This window comes from Manacus candei, unplaced genomic scaffold (genome assembly GCF_025592945.1).
Source record: "Manacus candei isolate 608988 ecotype Guabito, Panama unplaced genomic scaffold, ASM2559294v1 h1tg000003l, whole genome shotgun sequence".
NCBI lineage: Eukaryota > Metazoa > Chordata > Aves > Passeriformes > Pipridae > Manacus > Manacus candei.
The window spans coordinates 5,174,924-5,196,347 of NW_026138051.1; the positions used below are offsets into that span (position 1 = coordinate 5,174,924).

The window sequence follows — 21,424 nt, forward strand, 5'->3', positions numbered from 1 at the left end:
CTAATGATGATTTACATATTACCACTCACATGGCCTGCAGTGTGTTCTGAGGTTCTGCACAGCACAGGGAAGCGACGTCGTGCTGTGCCCGAGACCCCCAGGCTGCAGCCACCAGGTACAGAGAGCAACAGAAATAATTCTTTGATGAGATGCCTAGACATGCCCTAAAAGAACATGATGGTGTTGATATGAACAACCATCCCAGTAAGGACTTTCCTTTTTGTTAAGGGCTCTTTGGGTGAAAAACAGGTAAAGCAGCTTGAAGTCTGGGCTCGGGAGACCCCAAACTGAAGCTCTGCACAGCCTGACCTTGGTACAGGCCAGAACTTCGAGATGCCAAGAGAGAAGCTTTTCAGGCAGCTGCATTCAGAATAACAAGGGCTTAACCTATTGTTCAGACCCCATTTCCCTCTAAAACCAGTGGAAAAAAATTATCATTTGCAATAAACACAATCACTTATTCTCTGTTCATTATATAGGGAGACAGGATGTGATAATCCTGCATAGGCTAAACCCTCTTTATGCCCAAGAGTCCATTGTGGGAGGCCTGAATACAGCCCCCTCATACCTTTGGGTCTGAACCTCACGGTAATGTAAATATTTAAAAGTCCATGGCATTTTATATTCACAAGGCTGATAATGGAATAGCTTTAATATCCTTACAATGCCAAATCCAGATTAACGCAATAACAGTGGCTCCCAAGCAGTTTATTAGCACTCATACCTGATATGTAGAAATCCTGGAGGGGAAAAAAAGGGAAAAAAAAAGTCCTGCCAACATATAATGCACACAGAGCTCCAAGATGTTGTATTCCGAGAGTTATTTCAGTTGTAGAAGCCACGTGGCACCATTACTTGGCACCAAGAGAGGATAAAGAGAGAATGGTCTATGACAGGTGTTGCTTTAAATATTTTGAAGATATGCATCAGGAATAGTTCATAAAAGTGCTTCCAAAGTAGCTCTTACACCCACTGGGCTTGGCAGTCCTCACTCTTGAAAAACATGAACTTGGCGCAGTAGTCCCCTAAATCTTTTAAACTAGCTTAATCCTCCCAGTAATGAAACGTGCAGTCAGCTAGATGGGTGCATTTATCTGAAACTCACTTATTTACAAGCAACTAAAACATGAAATTAGCTGGTCCCGGAAGGCAGCTTTGTGCTTCCCAACTCCTCTGCTATCATAAATCAACCCGTTCAAGAGGGTGCCACATTTGTTTTTCCCATTCTCACATTCTGTATGAACAATCATTCCCCATTTAATGCCAAAGACGATCCTCTAGAGATGTCTCTGCACGATTCATTGATTTCTGGCTTCTGTGGGACTAAAAGTGCATGTGTGTTGGCAGACATCAGGAGGTTTGCAAAATCTGGGAATGTTTCAAAGGAGGTTCCTGCACCAGTGCTACTGTGGTGCAGGCATCCAATGTGAGTGGTAGGATCACCACTTCCACCATTCCCTCTCTGCAGAGAGCAATCCAGTAAGCAGGAGATTGAGCTGTACTCCACGTTTGCTCCCCTTGTACCCACAGCCCTGTGGAGGCTCCAGTGCCCACAGTGGCAGCTAGATGCACTCATCACAACCACTTCATATTTTCTGGGAAGACTAATCCCACAGAAGATTCTGGTATCTCCTCCACGGGGAGGGAGAGCAGCCTTAACCTATTAGATGTAAAAAATTCACCCCCCAGCCTTCTGCCCAGCTTGGTGAAATAAAGGATTTTCCAGTATTCCTCACTAGAATATTCCCTGGTGGATTCTGGTCCCATTCTGCTATTTCTGCACAACAAAGTGCTCAGTGGTCAAGTAGCACCAATATATAAGAGATTTTCAGTTTAAGGATTCAAAATTAGGACTGAATATTCCCTTTAGGGAATTCCTTCCAGAAATTACACTGCCACAGAAGGGATCACTAGTTCATGACTGCAGACAATAACATACCTTGGAAGGAGGGAACACCAGAGCAACAGGAGATCAAGGCTCACAACTGGTAGCTGAAAACTCCATCACTAAGCCAGCCAGGCCCTGGGCCATCACAGAGCTGCTCCATGCTTCATTTCCAACTGGAAGATTATGTTGGTTGGCTTCTATCAGAAAAAGTAAGCAGCTCTTGCAAGGTTAAAACCTGGAGATCAGAATTTGCCTTTTATTGTTCTTTTATAATGTGGCACATAAGACAGTTTAAAATAAAAAAATTAAAAAAGGGTTGCTTTTCTCATTGCCTGAGAGAATGGTATATTCATAAATACACTTTCATTTGCCTTTTTACACCAAATTATCACCTGTCACCTGATCATTTCATCTGCACAACTACTACAAGTATCTCCCTTTATTCTGGAACATTTTCAAGTACTGGATTTAAAACAGCACCAAGAGCAGCATCAGGCTTGAAAATGCAATCAGGACCACAGAAATAGGAAGGAATCTGTTTCCATATAAACTTTTAGAAAAGAAACAGCAACTCTTCATTCATTCCTGTATCGTCTTTGAGGTCTGGAGTAAAGATTTGCTGGAAAAATGAGTTACATGTGAATATACCATATGATGAGTCAGAAAAGCTCTGGGCAAGAATTCAGCAAACCTCAGTTTTACCACTGTTCATATGCTTCTAAAACAAGATCCCGGGGAGCTTGTTGTCAGGCATGGGAGAAACTGGGCACGCTGGATATGCGGCTTCTGTCAGCCAGCAAACTGGATGCATGTGTGAGATGGAGGTGGCTTCTCACAAATTTTACTCTCCCCTAAATACAGAGGTCCTCAAATTTGTTTTTGGCCTGGGAACAACTGTTAACAAAAAACACTCTTCCAGAATCTCAGACTGTTCTCATCTTGCTTGCATCAATTTGAATGTTTTAACTCCCTGATGGAACAAGCAATGCTGGAGGGTCTCAGAGGCAACACAAGAAGCCTACGCTGTAAGAGATGGGCTCTTTTCTGACAGGTATCAAATAACACCTCCAATCTCCTCTGGAAAAAGTGAAAGGGTGGAACAGAATAAAATATACAATGTGATAGCAAAAGCTCCTTGTCTTTGAGAGTGAAACCCCCATCCTGTGTGAAGAATGTGATGGAAACAGATGTTCCTGTGTGGAGCTTAATGGCTGGATTGTAAAGGGATAACAATTTCTCCTATCTGCATGTCCCTTGCTCAGACTAGAAGAGCAAAACTTTTTCCTCCTGACAAAATGATTCTTTATTAAGGACCAGATTCTGACCAGTTTGAAGGTAAGTGAGCAGAAATACTCTGATGGCACTTTGTCCATAAGTGCCCTGCATTAGCAGCTGCAAAATTAGCCCACGTGACCAAGAGAGCACAGACACCTTCCTCTGTGAATTTTTGGAAGTAGGCATTTCTTGGTAGGAATAATCCTACCAAGGGGAGGACAGAGGTGAAGGAGTTTCTGGGCAGCTTCACTTCCCAGCTAGTGACTATAAGTATTTGTGATTTTGGGTCTATATCAGTTGCAAACCCCAGTTATGCAATTGAGTTTCCACCAAACGAAGTCCTGACCACAGATAGGGTTCCAGCCCTCAGTTACAAGAGCCAACCAAGGCTGCAAGTCTCTCAAATCCCCTAAAAGGTTGCACAGCACTAAACCCTCTGTGCTGTTCCATGCTTCCTTGGTATCTTGAGGCATTGATGGACAGAAGAAGGTAACAAATCAAATTTTACTGCCAGCCCATACACACACACACTCAGTTTTCCACGTTAGCTTTTGAGCAATCATATCTGTAACTTTTCGGGTCAGCTCCTTTATTCTTAAGTGAACCCTGATTTGTTTACAAACAAAAGCAGAGAACACCAAGTACATTGCTGGGAAATCAGTAGTTAAGAATCATCTGCATGACCATGCTATGACCACGAGAGCTCCTAGAAAGAAGGTCACCACATATTTATCCAGCTGCACACTCGGTAGGAGTGTGCTCTATGAGAAGTGCTTTTAGCAACAGTTAACATTTTCAAGACAATATGTCAGCTAACGTAACCTTTGAGAGGAGGGTTCGAAGAAAGGTTAAGGGAAGTTAACCTAAATAGCTTAGAGAAATAAAGAGAAGTGTTGGAGGTAATTAATACTTGAGAGGAAATAATGTAAAGGAGAAGAAAGACTTATTTAAGGTTGGCCAAGTACAATGTACTACAAGAGGTAATGGCTTTAAATTAAAGAAGGGCAAGTTTAGATTAGATAACAAGAAAAAACTTTCCAACAGGAACAGTAATTCAACAGCATAGCCCTCTGAAGAGAGAAGCAGCACGAGCATTATCAACAGACACATTCCAGCCGACGCCAGTGAACTCTCTCAGAGGGGAAATACCTGGGGTAAACTGCAAGAGATCCCAGTGACTTGACTCAACAGTCTATAAAGACCACTCCAAACCCAACATCTATGATCCTGTAATTAACACACACATCACCTATTAATCTTACATGTTCCAATGGTTACCCCTTCCCATTTAAAGCATACTCACCTGACATAGATGGATGGGGGATTGTAGAACCATAATGTAGCCCTACCATGGATTATTGGTCTGATCCTCCCCTCAGCCATGCATCACATCTCACCTCATATATGTTATGTTACAGTAAATTTTCAAAGACCAGCACCCTCCCCCAGAAAAGCCAGATGCAAGAACCAAGTTGGAAAAGCTAAAGAAGTGTTTCAGGTATTGATTTAGCAGCATGTTGAGCTGACCACAGTTTGTAAATGTGCTGAAATGTTTCAAAATTAAAATGACTGGATATTCTAACAGCATGGCAACAGCTCCAATTTTATGAGTATTTGCCATGATCTTTATAATTTTGATAGATTCATATTTTCTTCCTCAATTTCATAATTTTCCTTCAGCCTATAATATCATCTGCTAACCTCTTCTTTGCAAGGACAGTTGTTCAACTGAACTTCGAAAATATTTGATGGTTTCTGGCAGGGCATAGAAAATACAAGATGTTGCATAGTACGAAGGAGGAAACAGCATAAGATCTCCTCTATCACACAATACACAACATAATTAACAGAAGTATTGCTTCACTCTGATTAAAACCATATTCTTCGCAGCACAGTTGTTCTGCTGTGCATGCCTCTAAACCCCGACATTCCCTCAAGATTAAAACTTCTCAGAAAAATATAGGGAAGTTGAAGACATCCCACAGGAAACTAGTAATTGGCTCCAAAAGTACAGTGAGGGTATCAGTGGGGCAAAGAACTGCGGGATTAGGGCCAGATGAGCTGTGATATTCCTGTGCTTAGCCACCAGTGAAATCTGAGAGACACTGTCCTGTGCTGGGCTAGAATGACAGTCAGGAACACAGCCATGAAATTAGGGCTCCTGGCTTTTCTTCCCAGCTTTACCATTTGCTACCAACAGGGCTGTGTAGATAGCAACTCAGTGCAGGCTTGCAAAGGTAATTTATGGACTTTGAACCACTTCATTTCAGGCTGGGTTATGCCTCCCTCTGCAGCTGCGAGATGAGGTAGAATGAAGGGTCTGCCTGGGGGTCTTGGATGCAAAATGTGCAGCCTTGGCTCTCAGCTGAGGGTTGAAACCCTGGCTAGCTCCAGAGCCACAAACTTTCTCACAGGCTAATGTTGCCTGCTGAAAGTAGAGGCTGCACCTCTGAAGCAGACAGTGACAAAATCATCAGCTGGTAACAAAAACTGAGCTTCTGATAGCCACTCATCCTCAGATGCTTTCTCTGTGACTGCATAAGTCATCTCACAAGCAACATCTGTGTCATGTCTTTCTCCTCATGGGCTGTTCCCCAAGGCTCTAATGGTGCAGATTCCCCAATTCCAGGCAGGTTTCTGCAATGAGATAGAAGGGTCTGCTTCAGACTGGGGTCTGATGGGAAAGGTTAGAGTCTTCTTAGTAAGAAAAATTCTGCTCAAAAAGTCAACAATACTAAAACTTCACATGTCCAGAAAAGGAAGCAAAATCTATGCTTTACACTGTTCAATTTCCCTGGGTGACTTTAATTTTATTTGCTATTGTACATAGATTATTTTACACTCACATGAATGGCATCACAGACACGGACAACTATGTGTGGCTAGAAATTCATATCCATCCTAAGTCTGGGCTGGATAAAGAAACTAGAAGACAACTGGATATTCAAGCAATGGATGTTAAATTCAACACAGAAAGAAGATTATCCCTGTTCATATGCAAGTTTCCTACATAACATCCTATTGCTACCTATAGATATAAGAAATTTGGATGGTAAATGGTCAAATATAGTTCCGCTGTTTTGCAGCCATAGTATTCCCTTAACATAGATTATAGAGGTGGCATCCCTAAGTCATGTGCATTCTCCAAAAGCTGCCAAATACACAATCAAAAACAGTTCTTCCTAACATATTTATCACCCCATCTTCTTACTTCTCTGCTTACCAAGATCTAGACATGATTTCCATCACTGAAAGGTTTGGGTAGTATATCTAGCTATATTAGTCAGACCAAAAGATTAGTGGCACAAAATTGTCCAGGGTTCAATGGCAGCATTTAATCTTGTAGCTGCAATGTGAGGTTCTCCCATCCCTCCTCTCAGCAGGTAATGCATGAAGGTTTATCAATGACCACAGTGCCAGTGGGCTCGGGCAAGGCAATAGAATGAAAAGAGAAAACCACAGACCCTCAGATAGACCCAGGTCTAAATGAACATAATTCAGCTTGCAAAAAAAGAAAAAATTAGACTGAATAAAGTTGAGCAAAAAGTAAGTTTTGTTTCTGCAGGGAGACTCATGGATCACTGCTACTGGCCAAGAGTATCTCAATGCGGCACCTCATCATGTTTCTGCTAAAGAAATTGCTGCCTTTACAACCTCTGTTGCCTTTGAACTGGTGTCACATTCTGCCCCAGCTCTGTCACTCTCTGTGGAGTATTTCACATGCTCCTGTTCATCCTTAGAGTAACAAGAATCCTTCAGAGGAAAATGAAAGAGAAAAGCCCAAGTTTCCGTAGCAGGACAGACACACTCAATGTTCTGCTCAGGGAATCAGAAACCTGTGCTAAAGTATAAAATTCTCTCTGTAAGTTAAATTACCTTTCCTCTGAGGAAAAAAGCTGCATGAGGTTGTATTAAATATGGCTGTTTTCAAAGACTGCATGACCATGTATTTGCCAAAAAATTTAATGGAGCTAAGTTGGCTATAAAGTATGAACTGGATATTTGAAGGGGTTTCGGCTCATCAAAGGAATAAGATATTTAGAACAGCTGTCTGACAGGGACAAGAAACCAAATCCATATTAAGGTGGAGCTCAATAAATGAATTGGAGAAATTGCAGGATTGACCTATGTGCAACAAGATCATATTTGGGAAAATAAGGTGTTCTTGTAGGTCATTGATTTGCTTCCTGGCATCAGTTTCAGTGATTTTTAGCAAAGTCACAAAACCAACTGTGATTTCCAAGTTTAAGTTAAAGGTTACAAGTAACATAGTCTTCCAGAACAAAAGCTACATTTGTGGTTATAACCAGCTTAGACTTTGCCTATCCTTTTATTTTAGTTCTTGTTCCATCATCTACCTCAGATTCTAAATGCCTTACACTGCACGTGTGAAAGGCAGGAGACAAACAAGCATTAGTTGGTGACATTTCAGGTTTCTTCAGGAACTATCCCAGCCCTAACAGCCTACCCACTGTACCTTGGTTTTCCAGCCACCCACTCCACACTTTCCTACATCCATGCCCTCCAACAACAGCGTTCACCCTGTTGGTCCCAGATTAAGCTGATGACACTTTCTCCATGACTACATTAGGCACTGGTTTCAGCTCTTCCTTCCCAGCAAAACTGTGGGAGTGTCATGACTAATTTGTCTGCTATTCCCACAGCACAGCCTGTGTTTGGGTGCACCCAGAGCCTGCTCAGTCCCGGGGCCTCCAGCAGAGCATGGCACTGTGCGTGGCTCTGTGCCTCAGAGCACAGCTGGGGCACTGCAATGGCCTGTGCAAGGGAGGAAAACGAGCACCAAGACTCCTCTGCAGCTGTTGGCAGTGACTGTACATCACACATCTGCATGTATTGTTTTTCTACACGAGTGTGATACTTCCCCACGCAGCCACGTCAGCCCCTGCCACTGCCACTCACATCCCAAGGAGCTGCTTGCAGGAGTCTGGAGATCAAAACTCACCCCCTGCCCTGGGTCCCTCATCAGACACCAAAGGCATTCACACTCCAGAACAGGTTTCTATGAGCCTTTTATTAATACTGTACATTCCTTTGGTGACTGAAATTACTCAGTTTCTAGCTTGCTGTCTTACAGCTCACAGGGGCTTATTATTAATGGCCCAGTAAAACAATATACAGCCTGTTGGTATCTTAATTCAGTAGTCAGTAATGACCAACTTAGAGAAATCATTTTAGACCTATGGGTTTTCTAAGGCCTTTTGAAGGTAATGGTAGTAAAATATGCATATATTAATGTTACTTGCAGAAGGCAGAATATAGTGGTAGTATAAGCAATAATGCAGCACTGTGTAATAAAAATTGAAAATTCTTTTCCCTAAGTGTAAATATAAAATACCTCTGGGGGACATATCTAAAGGAAGAGTGTTTCAATAACACATAGTTAAACTCAAAATTATATTTTTCAAAGCTATCCAAGTATAGTCTAATAAATAAACCATAAAATAAAACAACATTTTACAAGGAAGACTCATACTGTATTTCAAGCTTTTTGCCACTCTTAAAATCATTATTTAATACAGACAGTTTTAGTCACAAAATTTCAAGAGTTTATTCAATATCTTTTATGTGCTTTACAAGGTTATTAGAGAATTTATTTTCTCTTTCCCTTACAGATTGGAAGGTGGGCAGTGATATATGAGCTTTCACATTTTATTTATTCACCAAACTGTTCCAGATGTGATCCCATCATTTATCCACTGACACATCAAACCTGCTGCGTGACCTTTACAGTGACCTCTTTACAACATTTGCTTTCATGCTCTTAAAGTTATAGCAGCTTAACAGTGCTTGCTTCAGTGGGAAGACAAGAGAACTGATATTGGGTTGGGGGGGGCTATAATTTAAAAAGAATAAAAATTTAATTACTCTCCTACAATATGAAAACTAAGTCCAGGTGGGGAACTAGCCAGTGGAGTTATATTTCCAGAAATGTTTCGATCACATTTTATTCCAAACAGTATTTCACTCCATGGATTTGGAATGTACTGGATTTTCACAGGCTACATTTAGCAGGCACTGTCTTACTCCCCTTTTTGTGATTTGTCACAACAATAGGATTCTTGGGTTGATACACCTTTCCTTATTACATATCAGCAAATAGAATGAGAGTCCATCTGCAGTCTTCCTTCTTAAAAGAAAAAATTGCTTACAGCGCATCCAAAATTTCCATTAACTAAAAAATACCTACATCATTGTGACCTTAGCATTATGCAAAAAACCAGTTTTGGCATCCTATCTTAGGGAGTCAGTGAGTACACAAAATTATTCCAGGTATAGATCATTCATTCCAGGCAGCTCCCTGGCCAGCTGGGAGTTTCCAAGTCTGGTGAACTTTTCCTTAGTACTTTTTTGCTTTATGTACTTCCACGCTTGGGCTGATACCAGCAGTAGACATGCCTCTGTTGTGGTTCACACAATATTTATGGCCCAAGAGGTAGCAGAGAATATCAAGAAGCAAACACACACATACATACATGTACATACCCACACAGAGCCTGAATCCAGGAGAGTTCCAGCCAAGGGATGAAGCTTTGAAGGCATCGAAAAGATTCTGCACACCTTCTAGGTAACAACTTCAATTTCACTCAGAAAAATTCCCACTGACTTAAACAGAAGTATTCAAGTAATGTGCAAGTAAGAAACAAGTAAAACCTGGGAAAAGATGTAGTGAGAACTTCTGGATAGCCTCTTGATTTCTGTGTCATCACCTGTTTGCTCTACCCACACCCACTGCAGATTCATTTCACAAGAATGTTTGGATTGTTGAATTCATATCAAAGCAAAACCTGAATTGCAAAGCACTGAAGAACCCCACAACCTTTTCACAGGTCCTCCTCTCCCTTTTCTCTCTCCTGACCACAAAGATGATCAGGACATAACACCACTGCAGGGCAGACATCTGGCCAGTTGAGGTACCAAGTCACCTGAGCCCACACTGCAGAATCATGGTATAAAAAAAGAGGAACAGAATAATCCCAGCAAACCCTCCCAGAGCTATACACAGACACCTGTGGTTAACCCAAACACAGGCTTCTATTTCAGTGACTTTAAGCCTAAAAAAACCTAAAAACTGAGCAGAGATTGAGCCTCTGTGGTTTGTGCTTTAAGTAGGAAATCACATTCACTCCTGCCACAATGTTCTGACACTGGGGTTTACTTTTTTTGCTATTTGGTAGAAATAACGAGGTTTCTAAGTAAGATCTTAAAAAGCCTTGGTTTTGTAATATTGGTTCATCAATAATGGAAAAATTACATCAAAAAAAATACACTTGTTTCTTTTGGTGTAAATCAAAACACAAAGCAAAGGTGGTAGAAAACAAATGCATTATCCTCATGTGCTGTGAAAACAGATGAATGGTACAAATAGTAGATCTGAAGATGCCAGCAGGAGAATATCACAAAGCTCTCTGGAAGTACCACTTCCAGGTTAAGTGATCACAGGAAGATTACAGTAACACACCACCAGTAAGTGATTAATTCTCAGAAAAGAAAGGAAGGTGCGGTCCTGTTTTGATCACTTCTCTAGTTCACAGACTTACATTTCAGCTGGAGTCCTACTTTAAATAAACAGAGCTGAGATTTGAAACTTTTTAAATAACACTCAGAAATAAAATTCAAGTGAGCTCCCCTGCTCGCTTTCTATCGCTTATCCCTGCTGGCAAAGGAAATGCAACTGTTGGCTTTTGAAAGCCACAAATTTGCAAGGGTCTGGGGCGTGAGCTGGCAGGAGGCTCAGACTCCTTGATGTTTGTAATTGAAAAGGACATGAAGTAATGAAGTAATTTCCCTGTCCCTATTCTCCATGTTTATCAGAGGCCTGTCTGCAGTGGAGGAAGGGTGACAGGGTAATCTGAGCCTCCACAGAAAACCTGCTTTTTCTCCAAAGTTATTTAGATTTCCATGAGCGCTGGCAGAATTTTGGAAGGAGTCCAGGCGAATGAAGGAATTCGGCTGCTCTGAAAATATCATGCAGGAACTTTAAAAATTGAACTGATTTATGCCCTGTAATGTTTTCAATACTGTATAAATTAAGTTTGAGTTCCTAGCCTGGATTTTAAGGAGAAATTTTATATGTTATGAGCCATGAAAGAACTAGAGGAAAAAATATCTTATTGTATGATAATTCCACCTCTCCTATAAGAAGTGCTAGACTTTGCATATATAATGTGTTCAAAGGAATAATATGGAAAACGCATTACTTCGTAACATCAAAGGATGTTCCAGAATACCTTCAGGTCCTGACAGCTATTTGGAGTTTGCTAATATCACACAGCACTCTGAAATATATTAGCAATAGAAAGTCTGTATGTTCTGTTCACCACTGGCTGACTGTAGAGCTGGGCTTGGGAAGAGTGTAGGCTTCTGAGGTGCAGCATCTAGAAATTGTAACCTAATTGAGGGGGAAAATTATCTCCTACAGAGGACTGCTTGGAGCCACCTTTAGTCTTTCATGTGCAGATGGCAATGCCTGGGTGTTTTTCCCTGGCTGATGTGCCAGCCTGTGTCAAGTACTCCGAGCAGGGATGGCCATGGCACAGTCTCGGGAAGTCCTCTAGCGTCAATAAACAGCCCTGTGCTTTCTGAGGTTCTGTGATAAACTGTGAGGTTTTCAAAGGAACCACAATTTGCACATCTAACAAACATAAATATGTTTATCCATGGTGCCTTGTCCTCTTTCAGAGGGAGATACAGCTGTAAATAGCTAAATATATTTCCCTCTTTTAATCAGCCGTGGACACAACCTCAGCTGGGAATCTAAAGGTTGAGTCACAGTTGATCCCCAATTTGATTAATCACCGGTCTCCTCTGAGGTTTGAATCTTGTTTCTGGTTCAGAGGTCAGCACATACAAAAGGCCATTACAAGTGAGCTTCCCCTGTGCTAACAAACACCCACTCCAGCCCACGCCACAGCTGTACACCCAAGAGCTGCAGAACACACACCCAGGGCTCAAGCTGGTCCCCAGCTTCAAGCCCCGAGGAGGAGCATCAGGAGGCTGAGATGAGGAAGCTGCCATTCAGAAGTGTGAAAACAGAAGCTTAGGAGGAGATCGCTTTCATCTGGAGCCTGAAAGAATAATTGTGAAGTTAGCAGAAACCAACAGAGACACCAGAGAAGTGAAATTACAAAATTAAAGCTGTGCTGGCTGCCAAACTCTCCCCTCCAGGAAATTAGGAGAGTGAAGCAGGTGAGGAGCCATTCACCAGGCAGACGGGAAAGAAAAAAGTTATTCATCAGGCAACTCTTTCAGAAGCAACGTGTACCTTCAGCATGCAGATACGTGTGGGGCTGTCACTGACCTTCCCCCTGGAGTGGAAGGGAGCAGAATCTATTGTCCAGAACTGCTGTTATGCACCACTGTTTTTCCATCCATGTACTTTGAGTCATCTTTTCAAAAGAGAGCTCTGAATTTTCTGGTTGCAATCTTCAGTCCATGATTACTTGTAACCAGTGTCATCACCTGGCACATATTTGTGTGCAAGCATCCAACTCCATGCCTTTCCAAATGCAAATGAGACAACTATTATACCAAAGATTTGGTACAAATGAATGTGTATGGGCAGATTAAATAATAAAAAAAAAAAATAAAATTTAAAAAAAACCCCAAGAGTTCTCTTCCAGGACAGATGTTTCTCTCTCTCTATGGTGTGCCATTCATAGTATGGCTGTCACACAGCTCTTTGAATCAAGGCAACAACCCCTCTCATCCTGCCTTTTGTGACATTAACAGTTTCAACCCCTTTTTGCCTGATGGGAAAGGCAACAATTCCACCCTTTCAGCTAACCATCACACTAAGCATATACCATTCTCTTTTTTTCAAAGTGCAGAATTTCTCCCCCCCACCACATGTCCACCATCCAGGCATGCTTAAAGCATGAACTACAAGTAACCCAGGACAAAACCCCCACTTTTTCATACCTGTGAAAATGAAACAGTGATAAAATCCAAAGCTGTTCTTAGTCCTATGGAGAAAACTAGAATTTTAACCTATTGGGAGTGGGTGTTTCCACAGACACTCTCAGCAGAGTGGAGAGAGACCCAGATTTACAGTGTGATTAAAATTGTATTTTTACATTTTATTTTCCACTATGTGGCTTTTTCCCCCCTCTGCTGTAGTATTCTGCAGGCCTTAAAGAAGTGTCCCTATATCTTAGTACACAGAGGTCTTGGGATATTACTTGAAAACAGTACACCAGGAGGAAATTGTGCAATCAATTCCATGAGAATGCCTCCCTCAGCAATAAACACTGCCTGTGCCAAATAAATGGGTGATGTGCGTCATAAATTTCCTTTTCCTGTCAGAGCAGCCACAAGAAATGGATGAAGTTATGCACATTTGTATAAAAATAAAAATGTGTTATTTGCTCTACAGCGCGCTGCGGACAGGACGCCGGAGCTGCACCGTGCCTGCCCGGGCTCCCAGCGCCGCACAGCCCAAGGCACAGCTCCTCACACACAAAGGAAAGCACTGCCAGTTTTTCTCCCAGTCATATCATGCCAGTTCCAGCCTAACTGTTCACAAACAATGAAGGAATGCCTTAGTTTATTTTTTTTTTTTTTTGCGTTCATCTTAAGCCCCTGTCAGAGATCACTTGTTGTCAAAGAGGTGTTTACCACTTGCTGCAAATCAAACCTAGGCACATAGTCCTGGCTGAACAGCCCAGTCTTGACAGTCCAAAACCACTAGCTGCTGCACTGAGAAGTCAGGATCTTTTATTCTTTTTTTTTTCTAGGTAGTATTTCTCCCACTGACTGAGCCTACAGAGTAAGAAACTTGCTTTGCATTTACATCCCAAGGATGTAACCCACCACCCTTACACATTCAGCTCAGCTCCTCATCTGGCATAGATAAACACAGGACACCAATTTAATGCTCCACAGAAAGCTCACTCCAAATGGGCATTCAGACTATGGCAACAGCACAAGTTTGGATTACTTTATTCTATTTATTTTACTATTCTTTATTCTACCCTGTACATTGTTGTTCCTAACTGCAGATGAGTGTTACTCACTGCAACCAACAGCAAGAGCCTCTGACCCCGAGCCCCTCCATGTGCTGTGCAGTGACACCTCCACATCCCCTCACACATCTCCAAAGGCTGTTCCTGCCCAGGACACTCACCGACACAAAGCAGTATCATCTCTGCCTCTCCGTTGCCTCTGCTTGCATCCCTCCTCATCTCTTCTTTACCAGCCACTTGTATAAGATTCCTGGCTTAACTGGGGGACAGAGAGAGCTGTCAACACTGATATATTAGAAATACAATTCAAGCAGCTGCTATTTGTGGTTTATTTTTATACGACTTTATTTTTTCCCCTCAGACTGATCTCCATTTCTATAATATTATTCTTTCTCCTAGGTCAAACAACATCTGTCATATAAAAAGGAAAGTAAACTCATTTGGATTATCAAGTTTACATCTTTCCATTTATATTTTACTTTAGTTGCCTTACTAGGAATTGCCCTGCTCTGCCCTCTGATACTTTATGAACTACTGGGTCCATAGGAAGATCTTGGCATTACTTTAGCATCCATAACCACTCCACGGGCCTTAACCTGACAAACCACAACTGCTCCACAGCAGGATTTACAGGCTGTGTCCATACTGCCCTGAGAAGTGGGGAGCAGAGCAGACCCTCCTCCCACCCTTGCTGCCTGCTCTGTAGGTGCAAGGGGCTGCATCAACAACCTGCAGTACCTGCTGCTGCAGAGAGCTTGCTCTGGTCACAAAAGAAGTCACCAATGACTGTCTTTAACAGTCGGTGTAGGCACAACTATAATGTGTCAAAAAACCTACAGAGACGTGACATAGGCAACTGTAACCTAGCCTAACTCTCTAAGGTTAAGGTATGTGGTCACCTTCACCAGCTGGGCATCTGGCCCTGGGCTGGCTGCAGGGCTGGTCCCAGCAAGCAAGGGCACTCTGTCCTGTTAGGACTCACAAACAGTGACCCAAACCAACCCAAAAAGTGAAAACCAAGTTCCTACATCCAAACCTGATTTAGTCCAGTGAGAGTGAAGCTATTGAAACCCATGGAGGGCTCTGCAGCTCTGGCTCTGGCCTCTGTGCCTGAGGACCACTGGCAGCACTCAATGCCTTTGTTTCACTCTTCTACTTTGCAAAGAATAGAGCTACAGGAAAAAAAATTAAAAGGAAAAGTCCCAGCTCTTTGGAGGCGCAAGATGAAATCAATGTTATTGATTTGATCCCAGCTGACATTGAAACACCAGTCTTCCCCCCTCCAAGTCAAGAGTTAGAGCAAACAGGACAGAGAAAGATGACAGCAGTTGCCCAGATGTGATCCTCATGAGAAAAGCTGTTATTCTCATGTTTGGTCACTGCTGAGAAGAGCAATTTGTTCAGCCATCAGAGGACAGATCCACACAGGAGCCAATGAAGAAAGGACTCTCTTGAGGGCAGGTAGGGACCTCGGGAAGCCAAAGAAAACTCTGATGAGGCCACATCGTTTTTCCTGTGGCTCATAGCTGACCTTTAGCGCTTACTTTCCTCTTCTGCTGCTACCTCTGTTTTTTCTAGCAATAGTGAGGATCAGAGCTGTAATAGTTTCCATCACGTCTTCCATAAAAAAACCTTGACTTTTCCATAAGGCTTTGCTCTAACAAAATGACAATTTACAAACAGGAAAATCTTTGCTGGTACTTCCTAAGGTTAAGAAAAAAAAAGGCTATCTCCATATGTTCGCATTTGTTCTTTTAGGTAAGTAAGCATGTTCCCTCTAATTCTTCTAAATTGCCAGGACATGATGGATTTCCACAGCAGACTTTCTCCCCCTGAAGACAGTACAAAGAGCCCACAGTGTGAACAACCATGTGTAGGACTGATTTTCATTCTGGTCTGAACCTTCAGTATATTTCTGAACAGCAGCAGAACCTCTATTGCTTATCATGAGAGCAGTAATTTTGCTGTCACACAGCTGGCCACAAGAACATCCCCCCCAGTTGTGTATGCTTTCTATTAAGGATGTAATCCCAGAAGAGCACAAGAATATCCCTGTGTGCCCTCTTCCTCCCACACACAGTGGAGGTAGGAACATGAAAGCGGCCTAACTTCAGTTCTAGAGGCAACATGAAGGACACCTTCCTGCTCCTCACAATGAGATTCCTGTTGTGACACCAAACTCAGATGTGTCCTGGGGATGAGGGTGCAACATGCCTGACATCTCCCTGCAGCTCAGGTGGCTCAGGTGGGAGGATGGAAGCAGCTGCACCATCTCTCACGCTCAAGGGCTGTTACAAAATCCACCGAGGGGCTTACAGCCAGACAAGAGAAGTCTTGCAGGCCTTCAGTCAACACACAAAGACTAAGTATCTACAGAAAAATGTTCCCAACATCATCTCTTTCACCTAGATTTTCTTGCTGAAACTTGACAGGAAACAGGCACTTTTGCTGCAGCTGGTAACAATCAGCCTCCTGCACCCAGCACCTGCCCCTTCTCTCCACTGTCAGCTCCGTCCCACAGCAAGGCATGGACCTCCAGGCTCTGTCGTGTCCAAACACCCTCTGCCAAGATACCCAAGAAATCAAGGGAAGTGAAAGCATCTATAGTTTAGAATTATAGTGCTCCTTGTCTAGAAAAACTGCTGGGAGTTGCAAAAGAGCGGGATTTTGTACAATAGTTTGAATAGCTGATGGTTCCAGTTCAGTCCAAGAGCCTCACAAGAAGGGCCTGACTTGAAGCCTGAAATATTTCTGTTCCCAAGGGCACAAGGGTATGGAGAATCGTGCCACGGTTTTTATGGTTAACTGAATATTTCTTTTCAATCTCTGAAGGGCTTGGGGTTTGTTTGAATTGTGAATGATGGCTCCTGTCCCAGCTCTGTGTGTGACACAGTCCTCTAGTGACAAAGTTCACACACTGAGCCTCAGTCAAGAATCCACATGTACCCTGAAAGTTGCTGGCACCCAGAGCGTATAATTAAGATCATATGAGACCCAGCATTTCTTTCCCTCGCCCAGCTACATCCAAGAAAAGGGCCAAATAAATTTCTTTGCCCTTGAGAATTGGAAGGTAAATCCTGTAATTTGATTTTTCCTTACATGCTGTCATTTCTAGCTGTAATTTCTATTTAAATGTTTCTTTACACTCCTCACAACCACCATTGTCATGGTACATTATGGTATGATCTTTTCCCGCAAGATAGCAAGGCAGTATTTTCAAAAGCAGCTAAAAGGGTTAAAAGCACAAGTCCCCAGTCAAAATCTTTCCAGGATGAATGGTTCTATGAGCAGGGAAGTTATGTGAGCAGCACAATGTGGATTCTCACCTCAGTGGTGCCAAGAGATTATTTTGGCAAGTTACTCTAAAGACCTGAATTTAAAGGGATAAAAGGTTGGTTTGGCAAGTTGAAATAGCAAGGATAATTCCACTGATTTTATAGCAATAGCCAATCCTGCTTCAGGGGATTTAAACAGCAAGAATAATAGGTTTTCCTTTTCTTATTAGAGGCCTATTTTATCATTTTGTGCATCAGTCCGTTGATTGCTGTATCAGTCAATGAAGGGGGAAAAAAGCCCTAGTTTTGAGAAATACTAATTGCTATCATTTAAGGTGCTATCATGATTGTGACTTATACCTTACAGCTCAACGTACATACAGACCTAAAATTCTCAGCCTTCCTTCAGTGTTCACAACTGGTTAAGAGAAGAGCAGAAGAAATGGATATTTTGACAGTTTGACAAGTGCATTTCTTACCTGGCACTACTGTGTTGTATGGACTGGCCCTGGGCATTGATTGACAAGCTTACCATCATCCAAGGGAAAGCAAAATAAGCTTGCCTCTTGTACAGCTCAAATTAAATCAGCTGTCCTCTATAGCTGGGTAAATTCAGAGCAACGTGCTGAATTTGCTCTGAATATACACCAGGGGGGAAAAAAGGAAGATTTTAGTACTGACTTTTCATGATTGGAAACAGCCATGGCATTGTGAACTCCTTTGAGTGTAGAAGAAAAGCCACATCTGAGAGTTTCAATGGTCAGTTTGAGTAATATTCCATGCCCTGCCTTCAGTTTGATTGCTGAGCTTCTCCTCTTCAAAAGCAATGGCTTTGATTTCTTTTCATCCAAATCTATGTGGAAAAAAAGTATTTTTCACCCTCCTGCACAGCCTGTAAGTAACAATCCCTTCACTGGAGATGGGACTCCTTCAGGAGCCAGAAGTGAGTTGACTTTTCCTGGGCAGGGGTGGAGGAGAAGCAATGTAATAGGGAAAAACAAACCAACCCCCTGGCTTGGGGTAGGACAGAAAGAAACAAGAAAAGAGGAAACCGTAAAAGAAGAGAAGAAATGGGTGGAAGGGAACAAGAGAAACACAAGGAGAAATAAATACTCTGGAGAAAAACATAACTGACTTCAAAACTCCCAACATCTGTTAGAGTTAAAAGGAAACCCTTTGTGCTCCTCAGATTTCCTCTTAGATGATGAATGGATGCAGTGGGAAGAAGCCTGTGGAGGGAAATCCAGCTCTCTCACCTTTGTGCACAGGTTCTGCAGGGCTACTCTTGGTTGCCTTATGCTACAACACACTGGTGCAGTGGCCAACACTGCTGACAATATTCCAGGTGGGAGCTAATGCCTTTACCAGCAATAGACACACCACCTCTTTTAGATTTTATCCTGTCCCTCCATTAATGCAGCCTTGTGTCTTGCTTGCCCTTTTGCTACGGATGTGATCTAGGCAGACAGTTTCAAGGATTTTTCCAAAAGAAACTAACCCCCCACACACATCAAATCCCTCTCTTCATTCCTCTGCTGAATGCTTGCTCTGTTAAGGCATATTCCCCAGACCAATTCACTGCTTGCAGATTAATTACTCTACATTTCTCCACATTTAATTCCATTTTGTCATTTGTTAGCAGAGTCATTGAGGAGATTTTGGTCCTGGTGAATCTGCTTAGGTTGTGCCCAGACTTGGGGAGACCTTACACCAAATTATCTCTTCCCTCAACCCAGTGCAAAGCTGGAGTAACTTCTCAGACCTCAGCAGTTTCACGTGCACACAGTGTTTCTGAGGAGCAGGCTCAGCAAATAGACTGCTCTGAAACACGTGGCAGTGCAGCAGGGCTGGCAGCCCCTTGACATGGCCCCAGAGGAACTGGTGACTTCAGACCATGACAACTGCTCCCACCCAGCAGAGACATGAAAGGACTCCTGGCTGATCAGGCTGGGAAGTCAGAAGGGGGTCTAGCTAGGACACTTTGCTGCTGGTGGTGCCAAACCCAGGCTGCCTTAGAGACATGAGCATGGTGGGGCACCTTTGTGCTGTCTGGATTACACATCACAGAGATCCTGAAACAGTCCCAAGAACAGCCTTCTGCCAGCTTGAAAAGTTTTCATCTGTGCTTATTGTCTCATACCTGCCCTCGAGCTGGTTTTGATCCAACAGCCTCTATTACCTCCTCTTCCTTTACCTTTTGCCTTAGCTATTAATCTCTGATGTGGAACTTTGTGAAATGCTCTTTGAAACTCTAAGCATACTGCTGAATTCCCCTTATCTAGCCTGGCAGTAATATCTTCAAAGAACTCCAGGAGGTTAGTTAAGTATGACCTCCTCTAGCTTCAAGCTCAGCTTCCCAGCAAGCCCTTCACTCCTTTGCTAGAGATGAGAGGAAGAGGACAGGGAACTCTGGGACAAAGAGGCACATCACTGTTACAATACAGCCAGCAGCAGACACAGCACCACTCCTGCTGCCCAGCACATTTTTAAATTACCTTGGCGACACCAGGCTCTCTGACTGCACCTTCTGTTTCACCAGGACCCAATGCAAATCACGTCTCCAAGGCAAGCTGCCATTACCCACTCAGGGGAGGACTTCCAGAGGGGCACCAGGGATTTCTGAAATAATGCTGGGGACCCAGCTGCACATCCTGCATCTCTGGATAGCCCCTCTAGTCCCTTTAATTTCTACCTGTTCTCAGGTTCTTGTCTTTCATGCCCTCCAAACATGGAGCCATTTCAGACTTACATAATGCTACAGCAAATGTTTTCACCATGAAGTTGTCCAAACACTAGAACAAGCCTCCCCAGAGAGGTATCCCTGCCCTTGGAGACACCTGAAAATCAGACAGTCAAAGTCCTAAGCAACACTGCCTAACTTCAAAGCCAGCCCTAATTTGAGCAAGAAGGTGGACCATAGGATATATTAGAATAAGCTATATTGGTGGTTTTTATCTTCCCTTTGGACCCAGTCCCACATTCCAGCTCTTAACTGGTGATCTCAGGAACCCAAGCCTAATGGTAACCTATCCAATGCCCTGCCAGAACCTTTGCTGAGGTTAGGTACAGCTTGGTGAGTTCCCTCCCTTCTGCATCAGCCCAAGTAGTATTTAAAGTTTATCTCTACAATGAAATGAGTCCAGGGTTTAATTTTACCTCCACTTGCAATGTGCAGAATTTCCCCTTGCACTGTGCTTCCTGCTCCCTCAGAGCACCTTGCTGTGTTTCCATTCACACATCATTTCTTGCTGGTTTCTCATTTACATCATAATACCAAAGTTGCTGTTTACACTGAGCTGCACAAAGGTATGTTTTACATCTTACTGTGGTGTGATCATTAACATCACACTGCTGGCCCCAGGGAGTTTCATGACTGGATTCAGATCCATCTGTCCTGTGTTCCCAATAGGGGTTCCCCCTGCAGGCCTGAATATTTTGGCAGGAGACAATTCAAAATGTGCAAAACACTACATGTCAGGCAGAATGTGTTACCTTAAATGATGATCTATTATATGAATGTGCTTGTTGCTTTGTATCTTACCTCTTTAAAGAGCAGCCTCTTCAGAAATCATGGTGCAATCTATGCTCCATCACAATAAAAGTGCTAGGTACACCTGCAGTGAGGTAAACTCCCTTAACACGCTCAACCTATAGATAAAATCCCCTCAAAAGAATAAAAAAAGCCATGAGATGCCATTCCTTATTTACAACTGATACAAGGTTACAAGATTTTGGTGTATTCCCTTTATAGGTGTGCATCTCAAAGGTGTATATATAAAGATTCTACCACATGTATCTGCATAGTCTGGAAACTACAATAAAGGCACACATGGCAGTGCTGCAGATTTCACCCACATAGCCACAGCTCTGAGCATTAATCACAGGGGGAGCCAGGTGTTACAGTGTGCCAGCAGCCACGCTGTCCACAGCCAGTGGGATCCAGGCAGGGGGAAGGAGACATCTGCTTTGGAAGTAAACATCCACCTGGCAACCTAGGTGAAAAC

General features: G+C 42.8%; 1 long non-coding RNA gene across 1 annotated transcript; it reads right to left on the minus strand.

Moving 5' to 3' along the window:
* Positions 1–8,656: 8,656 nt before the first annotated feature.
* On the minus strand, positions 8,657–21,078 carry LOC127470371 (uncharacterized). Its single transcript, XR_007904275.1, has 5 exons — positions 20,962–21,078; positions 15,677–15,802; positions 14,307–14,404; positions 12,447–12,680; positions 8,657–12,249 (listed from the first exon to the last, which is right to left on the minus strand). It is a non-coding gene; the product is annotated as an uncharacterized LOC127470371 (long non-coding RNA).
* Positions 21,079–21,424: the final 346 nt, after the last annotated feature.